The sequence below is a fragment of the Gopherus evgoodei genome, chromosome 11 (assembly GCF_007399415.2).
Source record: "Gopherus evgoodei ecotype Sinaloan lineage chromosome 11, rGopEvg1_v1.p, whole genome shotgun sequence".
Classification (NCBI taxonomy): Eukaryota; Metazoa; Chordata; order Testudines; family Testudinidae; genus Gopherus; species Gopherus evgoodei.
Window position 1 is genome coordinate 68,977,052 of NC_044332.1, and position 12,856 is coordinate 68,989,907.

Below are 12,856 nucleotides of genomic sequence, written 5' to 3' on the forward strand. Positions count from 1 at the left end.
TTCTGGGAATGCAACTCAGCTGGAACTCTAGGTTAGAAATATATTACTATAATTGATGTAGCAAAGATAGTAATTAAGACCAGGATAATTTCCAGCCTTTGTGTGTGGGTTCTGAATGTGCAGCATTTTTCTGTGGCTAATGCAGAGACCGAGAAGCAGTTGCAATTAGAATTAGTCTAAATCCATCAATGCCAGCTTCTCACCAAAGGAAAACAATGCCTACCTGGGAAGTGATTGATCTCCTAGATAGCAGATTCCAGCATATTAGACCAAAATATCAGTGACTGCAGGTAGAGTGAGTATGTACTGGTGGTGAGCCCCTGGAACTCTCCAGGTACCCTGAGTGAATAAGAATTATCCCCAAGGGTGAAAATCCACTAGCCTGTACATGTGCACAGATTGCTGAAATACATTATGGGAGACCGAGTTATGAGGAGCGGGAAGAGCTCAGGCATCACAAATAGGCATAGGAGAGTGTTTTACGTGTGCGTTTGTTTTCAAGAAATGATTAATGGGGGATCAAACATTTGGCAGGGACATATGGTTAAGCCCTAAAAGTGTCCACACACATTGTGACAAATTGAACCCTGATGTAAGCAGATACAACCCCTCTGGGTCTTCTGGACTTGAGCCGGCTTAACCAGAGCTGAATGAGGCATACAGTATTGAATAGGCAATACGACTGCCAAAAGGTGTTTAAATTGCTCTCTCGAGGTAGTGTACACATTTCTCCCTTGATAAGTACTCTTATAACTGCCATTACCTTCACTAAGAGTCATGCACCTATGCCAAGGGGAAAGTAATTCTGCTAAGGCTATGTCTCTGAGGAGCTGGGAGAGTGCTTCCCAATGCAAGTAGACACACACTAGCTCTGTTCGAGCTAGTGAGCTAAAAACACCAGCGTGACTGCGGCAGCACGAACAGTGGTTCAAGGTAGCCACCCAAGCACATACCCAGGGGATCAGGCAGGTTTGTATTCAAGCAGCTACCTCAAGCTTCCATCCATGCCACACTGCAATTTTTAGTGCATTAGCTGAAGTAGAGATAGCTTGAGTCTGTTCCCCTGCACGGTGAAGTACATTCCCAGCTGCTGATTAGACATATCTTACGGGTCCTGAGTAGAGTAGCTCAAAAATTTTCCAATAAAATGTTTTTCCCAGTTTGCTGAAAGCAAAACTTTTTTGCAAAAAACCATATTGATTTTGAAAGTTTGTTTTAAAAGAACAATTGAAAAAAATTGCATTTTGATAAGGTGAAAACAAACATTCTGTTTTAACCTTTTGGGAATGGAACATTTTGATTTTCCATTTAGAAATCACTTTTCATTTCATTTTGTATAATATAAAATGGAACAAATAGTCAAAATTGGAATGAAATGTTTTGATTGACCCAAACTGATTATTTTCTTCAGAATTTTGTTTCATGGGAAATTTTGAATTTTTTTGGTTTTGATCCATTTTGGAACAGGAAAAAATTTGACATAATGGATTCTCCCATGAAATGAAAAACCTAGTTCCTGCTCTGCTCTAGACCTGAGTATTTCAGCATTCAGGTTGCTTTCCCACATTAGCTGCTGAGTAGAGATTATATAGCCATTGTATTAGACTGCTCACAAAACTTTGGCAAAAGTCCACACATTCGTTTTACTTAAGGTGGCCTGCTGGATTCAGAATGCAGCCCAAAAAGAAGAAAAGAAACACCTTTTGGCAGTTGTATTGCCTATTCCATACTCTATGCCTCATTCAGCTCTGGTTTTTGAGGCTCATGATTTTAAAGCCAAATCCTCCATTTTCTCCACCTCCCCCAGTATTACTGACCAAGATCAATTGAACTAACATTTCTCATTCTTCCGAGCCCCACCTCAACGCAAACAAAGTAAGTTGTTGCAAGCACACTGATTTACCCAAAATAGCTTGTTTATCAGATGTACGTTTCCTGCTCCTACCAGACTAGAGAGGAGATCCTTGAGCAGTCTGTCTATGTTGTTACATCAAGATGGTTAAGGGTTAATGTCTCTCTTACCTGTAAAGGGTTAAGAAGCTCAGGAAACCTGGCTGACACCTGATCAGAGGACCAATGGGGGGACAAGGTACTTTCAAATCTTGGTGAGGGAAGTCTCTGTTTGTGCTGTTTGTTTTGTTCATTGTTTGCTCTTGGGGCTCAGAGGGACCAGACATGCAACCCAGGTTTCTCCAGTCTTTCTGAAACAGTCTCTCATGTTCAAAATAGTAAGTACTAGCTAGAAAAGGCGGATTAGTCTTATGTTTGTTTTCTTAACTTGCAAATGTGTATTTTGCTGGAAGGAGTTTTACCTCTGTTTGCTGTAACTTGGAATATCAGACTAGGAGGGAGGGAGTCCCTCTAGGCTATATAAATCTGACTAGCCTGTAAATATTTTCCATCCTAATTTTACAGAGATAATTTTTACTTTTTCTTTCTTTAATTAAAAGCTTTCTTTTTTAAGAACCTGATTGATTTTTTCCCCCTTGTTTAAGACCCAAGGGGATTGGGTCTGAACTCACCAGGGATTGGTGGGGGGAAAGAAAGGGGGGGAAGGTTAATTCCTCTCTGTTTTAAGATCCAAGGAGTTTGGATCAGTGGAGCCTCTCAGGGTAGCCCATGGAAGGGAAAGTCTGGGAGGGGGAAAGGAGGAGGGATGGTTTATTTCTCCTGGTTTTAAGACCCAAGAGGTTTGGGTCTTGGGTTCCCCAGGGAAGGTTTTGGGGGAACAGAAAGTGTGCCAAACACTATATATTGGCTGGTGGCGGCGCTATCAGATCTAAGCTAGAAATTAAGCTTAGAAGCGTCCATGCTTTTGGACGCTAAAGTTCAAACTGGGGGAAAAATACCTTGACATGGTGTGCAGTGGTTGGGATTTCTAGGACCAAAAGCCAGTGAGGTTTTTTTTCTCTCCTTTCTGGCTGCTTGAAAACAGGCTAGAGGGGATTGTTTTTAAGAACCAAAGCCAGTGAGTTTTTGTTTTCTCTCCTTTCTGGATGCTCGGAAGACAACCTGAGGGCAGAGGTGTTAAGTTTTTTAACAAGGGTCTTTGTTAAGAGATGGCTTCAAGCTGGAAGCAAACAGACAGCAAAAAGGCATTTGCAAGCTGACTTGTTTTTTTTTTCTTTCTACCTCTCTCAGGCATAGCTAGTTAGAAAATCTCTGTTAACCAAGCAGTCAGTAAGCTGCAGAGGGGGCAGCCAGCACAAAAAAGCAGGAACAATGAGTACCAAGGAAGCCATTAAACAGGAATGGGCAAGGCAATAGAGAGAGACAACGAACATAGGAGACGTATGGAACTAATGGCAGAAATAGCCAAGGAAGAAGTGGCCCAAAAAAGGGAAGAAGTGGCCCACAAAAGAGAACAAGAAGCAAAGAGGCTGCCCACAGGAGAGAGATAGAGAGGAAAGAAAAAGAAATGGAAGAGAGGGAAAGAGAGAGAAAGCATGAACTGGAATTAGCAAAGGCTAAGCCAGATGTTCTAGCCAACTATAACAACCCTCCTCCAGGTACTGTTCCACATCCCAGGAAATTTCCCACCTACAAGGCAGGTGATGATACTGAGGCCTTCTTAGAAAACTTTGAAAGGACCTGCCATGGGTACAACACCTCTACAGACGAGTACACAATAGAACAGAGGCCACAGCTCAGTGGACCCTTAGCAGAGGTGGCGGCTGAAATGCCTAAGGAACACATGAACGATTATGAACTTTTTCAAACAAGGCCAGAATCAGAATGGGGTTAACACCGGACCATGCCCGTTGGCGGTTCAGAGCCCTAAGGTGGAAACCAAAGGTGTCATTTACCTGACACGCCTACCAGACTGGAAAGAATTGGGTTGCCTGGATATCAGGAGCAAATGTTAAATCTCTGCCAGAGCTGTCCCTCCTAATGCAACTGGAGCAATTCTTAAAGGGTGTTCCTGAGGAAATAGAAAGGTACATCCTAGATGGAAAGCCCAAAACTGTAACCAAGGCAGGGGAGATTGGAGCCAGATGGGTGGAAGTGGCAGAAAAGAAAAAAGCTACTAGCAAGGGGAGTGAATATCACAGGGGGCAAACAGACAATAAACCCTGTCACCGAGGGCAACCCAAGACCCCACCTACAACGCAAGGAAAGCCCCAGACTCCCTATTGTCCCACTTCACCAGTCTCCAGCAAACCGCCTCGGCCCAGTGACCAGTCAGCTGGGCGATGCTTTAAATGTAATGAACTGGGACATATAAAGGCCAACTGCCCCAAGAATCCCAACCGAGTGCAGTTCATTACACCACCATCACACCAAATATCCCCAGGCTCAGATGCCCCTCAAATACCCTCGGAGCAACGGGAAACTTTGAGTGTGGGCGGAAAGAAGGTTATCGCGTGGAGAGACACAGGGGCACAAGTGTCACCTATCCACCAATCCTTAGTGGACCCCAAATTCATCAACCCAGAGGCCCAAGTGACAATTTACCCATTCATGTCCAAATCTGTAGACTTGCCTACAGCTGAACTGCCTGTCCAGTACAAAGGCTGGTCAGGAATGTGGACTTTTGCAGTCAATGACAATTATCCCATCCCCATGCTACTGGGGGAAGACTTGGCCAACCAGGTAAAGCGGGCCAAGAGGGTGGGAATGGTTATGCGCAGCAAAGCCAGGCAAGCTTCCAGACCTGTCCCTGTTCCTGAACCGTCCACAAGGGCCCCGTCTGTGTTACCAGAGACCCAGACAGAGGTGGTGGACCTGGATCCCCTGCCAACAACTGCAACAGCCACAGTGCATCCAGTCCCAGAACCGGAGCTGGAAAAGCAACCAGCACCAGAACCATGGACAGCACTGACGCCAGTGCTTGCAAACCCATCTCCAACCCCAATGCCAGAGGGCGCCAGCAAGCCTGAACTGGCAGAAGCCGCAGACAATCCTACCCAAAAGGCTCAGCCAGAGCCTGAAATAACACCTAGTGCCCCAGCGGAGAGCGGTTCACCATCAACGAAAACAACTCCATCACCTACATCGCTTCCAGAGGGACCAAGCCCAAGTCCACAGTCTAAGGAGGAACTGGTGTCTCCAGCCTCAATGGAACTGTTCCAGACTGAGCAGGAAGCAGATGACAGCCTTCAAAAAGCTTGGGCGGTGGCACAGAGCACCCCACCGCCTCTCAGCTCTTCTAACCAATCCCGGTTTATTGTAGAACAAGGACTTTTATACAAGGAGACTCTTTCTGGTGGACACCAGAAAGACTGGCATCCTCAAAAACAGTTGGTGGCTCCAACTAAGTACCGGGGAGAGCTCTTAAGCTTAGCCCATGATCATCCCAGTGGCCATTCTGGGGTGAACAGAACCAAAGACAGGTTGGGGAAGTCCTTCCACTGGGAGGGGATGAGCAAGGACGTTGCTAAGTATGTCCGGTCTTGTGAGGTGTGCCAAAGAGTGGGAAAGCCCCAAGACCAGGTCAAAGCCCCTCTCCAGCCACTCTCCATAATTGAGGTCCCATTTCAGCGAGTAGCTGTGGATATTCTGGGTCCTTCCCCAAAAAAGATCCCCAGAGGAAAGCAGTACGTACTGACTTTCATGGACTTTGCTACCCGATGGCCAGAAGCAGTAGCTCTAAGCAACACCAGGGCTAAAACTGTGTGCCAGGCCTTAACAAACATTTTTGCCAGGGTAGCTTGGCCCTCCGACATCCTTAAAGATTCAGGAACTAATTTCCTGGCAGGGCCCATGAAAGATCTGTGGGAAGCTCATGGGATGAATCACTTGGTTGCCACCCCTTACCACCATCAAACCAATGGCCTGGTGGAGAGGTTTAATGGAACTTTGGGGGCCATGATATGTAAATTCGTAAATAAACAATCCAATGATTGCGACCTAGTGTTGCAGCAGTTGCTTTTTGCCTAGAGGGCTGTACCACATCCCAGTTTAGGGTTTTCACCGTTTGAACTCGTGTATGGCCACGAGGTTAAGGGGCCATTACAGTTGGGTAAAGCAGCAATGGGAGGGGTTTACGCCTTCTCCAGAAACTAACATTCTAGACTTTGTAAGCAACCTACAAAGCACCCTCCGACAGTCCTTAGCCCTTGCTAAAGAAAACCTAAAGGATGCTCAAAAAGAGCAAAAGGCCTGGTATGACAGACATACCAGAGAGCATTCCTTCAAGGTAGGAGACCAGGTTATGGTCTTAAAGGCGCAACAGGCCTATAAGATGGAAGCATCATGGGAAGGGCCATTCACGGTCCAAGAGTGCCTGGAAGCTGTTAACTATCTCATAGCATTTCCCATCTCCTCCCTAAAGCCTAAAGTGTACCATGTTAATTCTCTCAAGCCCTTTTTTTCCAGAGACTTAAAGGTTTGTCAATTTAAAGCCCAGGGAGAAAATGATGCTAAGTGGCCTGAAGGTGTCTACTACGAAGGAAAAAGTTACGGTGGCGTGGAAGAGGTAACCCTCTTCACAACCCTGGAAAATCTGCAGTGGCAACAGATCAAAAAGCTGTGCACTAGCTTCACCCCACTGTTCTCAGCCACCCCACGATGGACTGAATGGGCATACCACTCCATTGACACATGTAATGCTCACCCAATTAGAACCCCACCCTACCGGGTGTCTCCTCATGCCCAAGCTGCTATAGAACGGGAGATCCAAAACATGCTACAGATGGGTATAATCCGCTCCTCTACCTGTGCATGGGCATCTCCAGTGGTTCTGGTACCCAAACCAGATGGGGAAATACGTTTTTGCATGGACTACCGTAAGCTAAATGCTGTAACTCATCCCGACAACTATCCAATGCCCCGCACCGATGAGCTATTGGAGAAATTGGGACGTGCCCAGTTCATCTCTACAATAGACTTAACCAAGGGGTACTGGCAAATACCGCTAGTTGAACCCGCCAAAGAAAGGTCAGCCTTCATCACCCATGCAGGGGTGTATGAATTTAATGTGCTTCCTTTCGGGCTGCGAAATGCACCCGCCACCTTCCAAAGGCTTGTAGATGGTCTCCTACCAGGATTGGGAGAATATGCAGTTGCCTACCTCGATGATATGGCCATTTTTTCTGATTCCTGGCCCGAACACCTAGAACACCTGGAAAAAGTCTTTGAGAGTATCAGGCAGGCAGAACTAACTGTTAAGGCTAAAAAGTGTCAAATAGACCAAAACAAAGTAACTTACCTGGAACACCAGGTGGGTCAAGGAACCATAAACCCCCTACAGGCCAAGGTGGATGCTATCCAAAAGTGGCCTGTCCCAAGGTCAAAGAAACAGGTCCAATCCTTCTTAGGCTTGGCCAGGTATTACAGGCGATTTGTACCACACTACAGCCAAATCGCTGCCCCACTAACAGACCTAACCAAAAAAACCCAGCCGAATGCAGTTAAGTGAGCTGATGAGTGTGAGAAGGCCTTTACCCAGCTTAAGGCAACACTCATGTCTGACCCTATGCTAAGGGCCCCAGACTTTGACAAACCATTCCTAGTAACCACAGATGCATCTGAGCATGGTGTGGGAACAGTTTTAATGCAGGAAGGACCAGATCAAAACTTCCATCCTGTCGTGTTTCTCAGCAAGAAACTGTGTGAAAGGGAAAGCCACTGGTCAATCAGTGAAAAAGAATGCTACGCCATTGTGTATGCCCCGGAAAAGCTACGCCCATACTTTTGGGGACGGCGGTTCCAGGTACAAACCGACCGTGCTGTGCTAAAATAGCTTCATAATGCCAAGGGAAACAACAAAACACTTCTTCGTTGGTGTTTAGCTCTCCAAGATTTTGATTTTAAAATTCAACATATTTCAGGAGCTTCTAACAAAGTAGCTGATGCACTCTCCTGTAAAAGTTTCCCAGAATCAACTGGTTAAAAATTGTCCTTAAAATGTGAGAAGTCTTGTAGTTTACATATTTAGTAGTATATGTAAAGGTGCATGTGTTTTATTAATCTGTTTATTCTAAAGTTCTAGGAAGAAATCACCGCCAGTGTGGTTCCACACTGTCTGAGATTTGGGGGCATCTCATAAACAGATGGTTAAGGCTTAATGTCTCTCTTACCTGTAAAGGGTTAAGAAGCTCAGGAAACCTGGCTGACACCTGATCAGAGGACCAATGGGGGGACAAGATACTTTCAAATCTTGGTGGAGGGAAGTCTTTGTTTGTGCTGTTTGTTTTGTTCGTTGGTCACTCCTGGGGCTCAGAAGGACCAGACATGCAACCCAGGTTTCTCCGATTTTTCTGAAACAGTCTCTCATGTTCAAAATAGGAAGTACTAGCTAGAAAAGGCGGATTAGTCTTATGTTTGTTTTCTTAACTTGCAAATGTGTATTTTGCTGGAAGGAGTTTTACCTCTGTTTGCTGTAACTTGGAATATCAGACTAGGGGGGAGGGAGTCCCTCTAGGCTATATAAATCTGACTAGCCTGTAAATATTTTCCATCCTAATTTTACAGAGATAATTTTTACTTTTTCTTTCTTTAATTAAAAGCTTTCTTTTTTAAGAACCTGATTGATTTTTCTCCCTTGTTTAAGACCCAAGGGGATTGGGTCTGAACTCACCAGGGATTGGTGGGGGGAAAGAAAGGGGGGGAAGGTTAATTCCTCTCTGTTTTAAGATCCAAGGAGTTTGGATCAGTGGAGCCTCTCAGGGTAGCCCAGGGAAGGGAAAGTCTGGGAGGGGGAAAGGAGGGGAGGTGGTTTATTTCTCCTGGTTTTAAGACCCAAGAGGTTTGGGTCTTGGATTCCCCAGGGAAGGTTTTGGGGTAACAGAAAGTGTGCCAAACACTATATATTGGCTGGTGGCGGCGCTATCAGATCTAAGCTAGAAATTAAGCTTAGAAGTGTCCATTCAGCTCCCCACTTTTGGACGCTAAAGTTCAAACTGGGGGAAAAATACCTTGACAATTACTGACCAAAATCAATTGAACTAACATTTCTCATTCTTCTGAGCCCCACCTCAACGCAAACAAAGTAAGTCTTTGCAAGCACACTGATTTACCCAAAATAGCCTTTTTATCAGATTTACAATTCTTGCCCCTACCAGACTAGAGAGGAGATCCTTGAGCTGTCTGTCTATGGTGTTACATCAAGAAAGACTTCCTCTTCAGCTGCAAAATTAACCTATTTGCTAAAACATACTTTTTAGATTGAATCTAAACACTTTAAAAAAAAAAGAGCAAAGGTACAAACACAACCACCAGGAAGGCACTGAGAAGGCAGTCGGGTTTCTTTATTGTATCTTCCTAAACCCAAAAGACATCTGATGCCGATGTACCTTTTACAGTGCAATTCAAAATATTCCTCTCACAACGTGGTGATACTTTTCTCCAGATAAAGAAATGTTGCTAAAAAGCAAGGATGTGTCACTCTACCTAGTGGGAGGAGCTAAGACCTGCTGATAAAGCAGGTACAATTGATGTGAAGTATTACTTATTGTTTGTGTAGTGGCATGAGTGTGTAACACTTCAGAATCACTGAGGCTCACTGTGTATATACAAGCTCACCCAGTCAGCATTGTACCGGGAGTAGGAACCCCGGGAGGCAATCTGAGACCATCAGCCAACCAACAGATGGATGTTTGACTACTCAAACACCGAGGGTTTGTAAGGGCAAGTAAAAGAACTGACAACCTAAACAGCTGTGAGCATGTCATCGTTCAGATCCCGGGTTTCTCTCAACTGAGGTAATATCTTGCCACCACTTTTCCATCCTCCACAATTGTGTGGAATCAGCCTGTGAAACTCCTTACCTGAGGACGTTGTGACTATAACAGGGTTTAAAATAGAACTAGATAAATTCATGGAGGATAGGTCCATCAATGGCTATTAGCCAGGATGGGCAGGGATGGGGTCCCTCAGGGCCGGCTTTATGAACTGTGGGGCCCGATTCAAATACCTGGCGGTGGTCGGGGCTTCGGCAGCACTTCAGTGGCAGGGGTCCGCTCCGGGTTTTCCACAGAACCGAAGGACCTCCTGCCACCGAAATGCTGCCAAAGACCCCAGGTGCAGACCGCCGCCAGGTGAATAAAAAAAATAATTAAAAAGGCATGGGGCCCTCTCAGGAGCGGGTACAGGGCCCTCTTAGGCGCGGGGCCTGATTCCGGGGAATCAGCCTAGAGCCGGCCCTGGTGTCCCTAGCCTCTGTTTGCCAGAAGCTGGGAATGGGCGACAGGGGATGGATCACTTGATGATTACCTGTTCTGTTCACTCTCTCTGGGGCACCTGGCACTGGCCACTGTCGGAAGACAGGATACTGGGCTAGATGGACCTTTGGTCTGACCCAGTATGGCCATTCTTATGTGTTCCACATATTCCACCCCATGCCTCCAACCTCATCTTCTACTATTTGTCCTGGACAACTATTTGTCCAGCTGTCAGATGCTTCTCTGTCCTCCCTCCCATGTCTCAGTGCATTTGGCAACAGGGTCCTGATCCCACACCACTGAAGTCAATAGAGTTTTTCCATTGACTTCAGTGGGAACAGCAGTGCACCTTAGCTGGCTACAAACACCATCAAACAGCTCCTCTCTGCATCTGATCACTACCAACTGCCATTTCTCTCTATGGCACCACTCTCTCTGATATCATCATCATGGTCTGAGGCAGTGGACATAGAATCATAGAAGATTAGGGTTGGAAGGGACCTCAGGAGGTCATCTAGTCCAACCCCCACCCAAAGCAGGACCAACCCCAACTAAATCATCCCAGCCAGGGCTTTGACAGATCATCTAGGAGCCAGGAATTCCGGAGTTCCAACTTTGACTCTGACACTGAGTCACTTGATTCTATTCACTTTGTGACTGTGGACAAGTCATGGTTTCTGCAATTCAGTTTTCCAAATGCATAGTCGAGATCACCTTACCTCACAAGAGCGTGTGACAGTTGCTCAGAAATACTGCTATATAGTGTAAGCAGGGTTTGAATGAATACTTCCCTGACAGCTAGCTAGGAGGGGATGAGACTTTGGGTGTGTTTATGTAAATATAGTTTGCTCCTGCTCACATTCAACAAATACAACAGTGTCAAAGTGATCAGCTTTGGCTGGTGTTGGGTATAAATGGCCTTAGTACTGAATGCAGGGGTAGTGAAATATAGTTACCAATGTTGTATTTATTGTAGGAATACAAGAAAGCAGGACTATGCTTAATCTGTCCAAAATGAAGGGGGCCACCCTCAGTTGAAAAAACCTCATTAAGCCAAGGGCTGGAATGTCAGAGCCCTGTGAAAGTAAGAGGGGTAGGGACAGATATCCACAGCCAGGAGACTGCACAGCTTCAATGGTCCTCCCTAAACTGGTTTAACCTGTTCCTCCCCATTGTTAAAAGAACAGAGCTAAAATAGGCTTCATTAGAAACTGTTTTGTTATTTTAAATGCCCAGTCAGAGCTGAAATCAGTTGTGGTAGGACTGTGTTACTGCCCAGCCTACAAAGAGCTGAAAATTACTAAGGGTATGGCTACACTTAGAGCTGCACAGCGCTGCCGCGGGAATGCTCCCGCGGCAGCACTTTGAAGTGCGAGTGTGGTACTCCACCTCCCCGTGGGGATTAGCTTGCAGCACTGGGAGCCGCGCTCCCAGCGCTGGGGCACTATTTACACTGGCGCTTTGCAGTGCTGTAACCTGCTGCGCTCAGGGGGGTGTTTTTTCACATCCCTGAGCGAGAAAGTTGCAGCGCTGTAAAGTGCCAGTGTAGCCAAGCCCTAAGACTTGCATGCAGAGGTCGTAGAAGACAGTGACTGACAGTCAGCTGGTGAACGAGTGGCTATGTGATGGAGATGCACTGTGAGAGTGGTGACCAGGTAGCCAGCAGGAGCGGCTGGTGAATGGTCAGCAGGGTGGCTAGCAGAGGGGTGATGAGTGAGTGCCCAAGCAGTGGCACAAGTAAAGTACCTCTTTACCCCACCCAGGGGTGGGAGGTGAACTCTGCAAATGCACCTCTGAACTCTGGGTCTGCACTGACCAAGGACAGCAACTGTGAGTGGGGTGCAGAGAAGTGTCAGGCACGTGAACATGAAAGAGACATTGGGTTGCTGGACTTAAGAACCTGAGAGGAAAAGGACATTGCCCAACCTACTTGGGGGTGGGTCTTGTACTCAGAGTTTGTGTTTATGAATCCTGTTTGTGGTGTTTTCCCAAATTAATGCCCAGTTACTTCCCTCCTTTTACTAAAAGTTTCTTTTCTACACTCAGACTCTGTGCTTGCGAGTGGGGAAATATTGCCTCTCAAAGGAGCCCGGGGCGATGTGTAAGTTTCCCAAGTTACTGGGTGGGGGCTCGAGCCAGGGCTGGTGCAACCACTAGGCGAACTAGGCAGTGGCCTAGGGCGGCAAGTGATTGGGGGCACCCAGGGCTGTCCTTAGGCATAGCAGCTGCATAGGGCACCTGAAAATTTGGGGCACCACTGGGTCTTAGGGCTTGGCTACACTGGAGAGTTGCAACGCTGTAAACCCACCACCAGCGCTGCAACTTACTCACCGTCCACACTTGGAAGGCACATACAGCGCTGTATCTCCCTGGCTGCAGCGCTGGTTGTACTCCTGCTCTGCCTCGGGTATAAGGATTGCAGCACTGGTGATGCAGCGCTGCTCCTTAAGTGTGGCCACCAAAAGCGCTGTAATTAGCCTCCAGGGTATTCGGAGGTATCCCAGAATGCCTGTTCAGCCACTCTGCTCATCAGTTCGCACTCTACTGCCCTGGCCTCAGGTGACCCGCCCTTTAAATGCCCTGGGAATTTTAAAAATCTTCCTGTTTGCTCAGCCAGGTGTGGAGTGCAATCAATCAGTGAATCTTTCCAGGTGACCATGCCTCCATGCGCCAAACAAGCCCCAGCATGGAGCAATGGCGAATTGATGGACCTCAGCAGTGTTTGGGGGGAGGAAGCTGTGCAGTCACAGCTG

The 12,856-nt window shown here is 46.6% G+C and overlaps 1 protein-coding gene across 6 annotated transcripts in view; it reads right to left on the reverse strand.

Annotated features, from left to right (window-relative positions):
• Positions 1 to 12,856, reverse strand: part of KALRN (kalirin RhoGEF kinase) — a 798,047-nt gene that overhangs the window by 486,998 nt on the left and 298,193 nt on the right. The window lies entirely within an intron of this gene.